Genomic DNA, 3,842 nt, shown 5'->3' with positions numbered 1-3,842 from the left:
AAAGCTATCCACGAGTTGAGGCCTTTCTTGGAGTTGAACTCCAAGTTATAACGTGTTTTGGGCGTTCAACTCCGGATTATGACGTTTTTCTGGCGTTTAACTCCAGACAGCAGCATATACTTGGCGTTCAACGCCAAGTTACGTCGTCTTTCTTCGCGCAAAATATGGACTATTATATATTGCTGGAAAGCCCTGGATGTCTACTTTCCAACGCCGTTGAGAGCGCGCCAATTGGACTTCTGTAGCTCCAGAAAATCCATTTTGAGTGCAGGGAGGTCAGGATCCACTTCTGTAGCTCCAGAAAATCCATTTCGAGTGCAGGGAGGTCAGGATCCAACAGCATCAGCAGTCCTTTTTCAGCCTAACTCAGATTTTTGCTCAGCTCCCTCAATTTCAGCCAGAAAATACCTGAAATCATAGAAAAACACACAAACTCATAGTAAAGTCCAGAAATATGATTTTTGCCTAAAAACTAATATTATTCTACTAAAAACTAATTAAAACATGCTAAAATCTACATGAAATTACCCCCAAAAAGCGTATAAAATTTCTGCTCATCACAACACCAAACTTAAACTGTTGCTTGTCCTCAAGCAACTAGACAAATAAAATAGGTTTTAACAGAAATTAAGAAGTAATAATATTTTAGAGTTTTAAATGAAGCTCAGATTCTTATTAGATGAGCGGGGCTTGTAGCTTTTTTTTGTTTCTGAACAGTTTTGGCATCTCCCTTTATCCTTTGAATTTCAGAATGATTGGCATCCGTAGGAACTCAGAATCTAGATAGTATTATTGATTCTCCTAGTGTAGTATGTTGATTCTTGAACACAGTTATTTTATGAGTCTTGGCCATGGCCCTAAGCACTTTATTTTCCAGTATTACCACCAGATACATAAATGCCACAGACACATGACTGGGTGAACCTTTTCAGATTGTGACTTAGCTTTGCTACAGTCCCCAGTCAGAGGTATCCAGAGCTCTTAAGCACACTCTGTTTGCCTTGGATCACGACTTTAACCACTCAGTCTCAAGTTTGTAACTTGGACCTGCATGCCACAAGCACATGGTTAGGGACAGCTTGGTTTAGCTGCTCAGGCCTGGAACTATTTCCTTGGGCCCTCCTATCCACTGATGCTCAAAGCCTTGGATCCTTTTTACCCTTGCCTTTTGGTTTTAAGGGCTATTGGCTTTTTCTACTGCTTTTTTTTTTGAATGGACTGCTTTTTCTTGCTTCAAGAATCAATTTCATGATTTTTCAGATCATCAATAATATTTTTCATGTTCCTCATCCTTTCAGGAGCCAATATTCATCAAATTCAAAGTACAAGTTATGCACTGTTCAAGCATTCATTCAGAGAACAAAAAGTATTGCCACCACACATAATTAATTATAATTTTTATTATTAAGAACTCGAAAAATATAGATTACTTCTTTATTCTAAAAAAATTCTACTACTTTATTCATGTCTGATGATGATGAGAAAAATAAATTATAGCTTAATTGGAAATAAAATCAAAATAGATATACTAATTAATACTACTACTACCACTATATATCTCCTAAGGTAAATTTCCATAATAACATTATCACAAAGTAAAAAAAAAAATTTGGAACTCAACAACCTGTTTGTTTTGAGAGTAGATGTTCCTCTAATCTGTGGGGTGTTTTTCAAGGATTAATTTTTTGGCGCTTCAGCTCCCTTAGATCACGCCCTTGCTCTTCCTGTTTCTTAAGCAGTTTGCAAAGCATGCTACTTTGATTGTTCTGTTCTTCCTTTATTTGGTCCATAGCTTCTTGCAATTTGGAAATAGAAGCCTCAAGATGTCCCCAATATTCGAATTAAGGCAGTTCTGGGAGGGCTTCCTGTGCTCTCCTCTTGGTTGAATCATCTTGTTGCTGTTGTCTGACGATTGATATTCCAGTGATTGGCCTCTCAACTGGGATATATTCTGTTATTCCCATCTTCACTCCAGCATCTTTGCAGAGCCTAGAAATTAAGCTTGGATAGGCCAATCTGGCGTCCTTGGAATTCCTGTTTGCTATTTTGTATAGCTCACATGAGATCAATTGATGGACTTCTACTTCTTTTCCCAACATGATGCAGTGAATCATTACTGCTCTTTTAACAGTAACTTCAAAACGGTTGCTGGTGGGCAATATGGAACGCCCTATGAAATCTAGCCAGCCTCTAGCTACTGGTTTTAGATCTTCTCTTTTGAGTTGATTTGGGATGCTAGTCGTGCTGGTGGTCCACCTGGCTTCAGGGATGCATATATCCTCCAGAATCTTGTCCAGACCTTTATTTACCCTCATCATTCTCCTATTAAAGGAGTCTGGGTCATCTTTTAGTTGGGGAAGCTTAAATATCTCCCTGATCATGTCAAGATGGGTATGAATAATCTTTCCTCTGACTAAGGTCCGATGGTCAAAGAGAGCAGCTCCAATTATTCTTTGCCGGTCTGTCTGCCATAGATTAGCATAGAACTCTTGAACCATATTCCTTCCCACTTTCGTTTCAGGATTGGCCAGAATTTCCCAGTTCCTGTTTCGAATTTGCTCGTGGATCTCCGGATATTCATCTTCTTTCAGATCAAATTTGACTTCCGGGATCACTGATCTGTGACTCATTATCTTGTAGTAATGGTCTGAATGTTCTTTAGTTAAGAACTTCCCTTGATTCCAAAGTGGCTTTGGAATGTTCTCTTTCTTGCCTCTTGGGTTGGGTTGTTTTCCTTTAGGAGCCATGATCTTTAGTGGGTATGTTTTTGTGATCACGGATAAACACACCAAACTTAGAGCTTTGCTTGTCCTCAAGCAAAAGAAGAGAAAGAAGAGGGATAGGAGGAGAGCAAGTGTTTGATGGTGATGAGGAGAGGGGCGCCGAATTCAATATATAGGGAGGGGGTGGGTAATTTTCGAAAATAGGAAAAAGATAAGAATAAGAATAAGATATAAGATATGATTTGTAAAAGATAGATATGATAAGAAAAACATATAATTTAAAAAGAGAAAGATTTAACTAATAATTAAAAGATAGATCTGAATTTTTAATTTTGAAAAAGATTTTAAAAAATATAATTGAGTTTTGAAAACAAACTTAAAAGAGTTGGATTGGATTGGAAAACAATTTGTCTTTATGGATTAAGATATATTTGAAATTTTTGAAACATGGATTTTTAGAAATCAGGATTTTTAGAAAACTAATTTGATATGAGGGATGACAATTTGAAACATGTTTATGTAAGAAATCATGAATTGAAACATAAAAATTTAGAAAAAAAAAATATAAAGAAAAACGAATTTTTTTACCTCCTCCCACCATCCTAGCGTTAAACGCCCAAACGATGCATGTTTTGGGCGTTTAACGCCCAAATGCTGCTTCTCCTAGGCGTTCAACGCCCAGTTGATGCTTCTTTCTGGCGTTGAACGCCAGGAGGTCCTTTGTCACTGGGCGTTTTTCTGAACGCCCAGGACGCTAACAATCTGGCGTTGAACGCCCAGAAGGTGCTTCTTTCTGGCGTTCAACGCCCAGAAGGTGCTCCTTTCTGGCGTTCAACGCCCAGATGGCTACTCTTACTGGCGTTGAACGCCCAGTAGGTGCTTCTTTTGGGCGTTCAACGCCCAAAACGTTTCTTACTAGCTTTTTGATGCCAGTAAGCTTTCCAAATTTCCCTGTGACTTCAATCAATTGTTACTTCACCTTTTGAAGATACTCTGGCATCTACCTGTAAAACTTGATCAATTAGAAAAAGACAAATAAAATTAAATTTTGTGATTTGGCTGGGTTGCCTTCCAGCAAGCGCTTCTTTAATGTCATTATCTGGACTATTACTGAGCTTT

This window comes from Arachis duranensis, chromosome 5 (genome assembly GCF_000817695.3).
Source record: "Arachis duranensis cultivar V14167 chromosome 5, aradu.V14167.gnm2.J7QH, whole genome shotgun sequence".
NCBI classification, from domain to species: Eukaryota; Viridiplantae; Streptophyta; class Magnoliopsida; order Fabales; family Fabaceae; genus Arachis; species Arachis duranensis.
Note: the sequence above shows the minus strand (reverse complement) of the source record.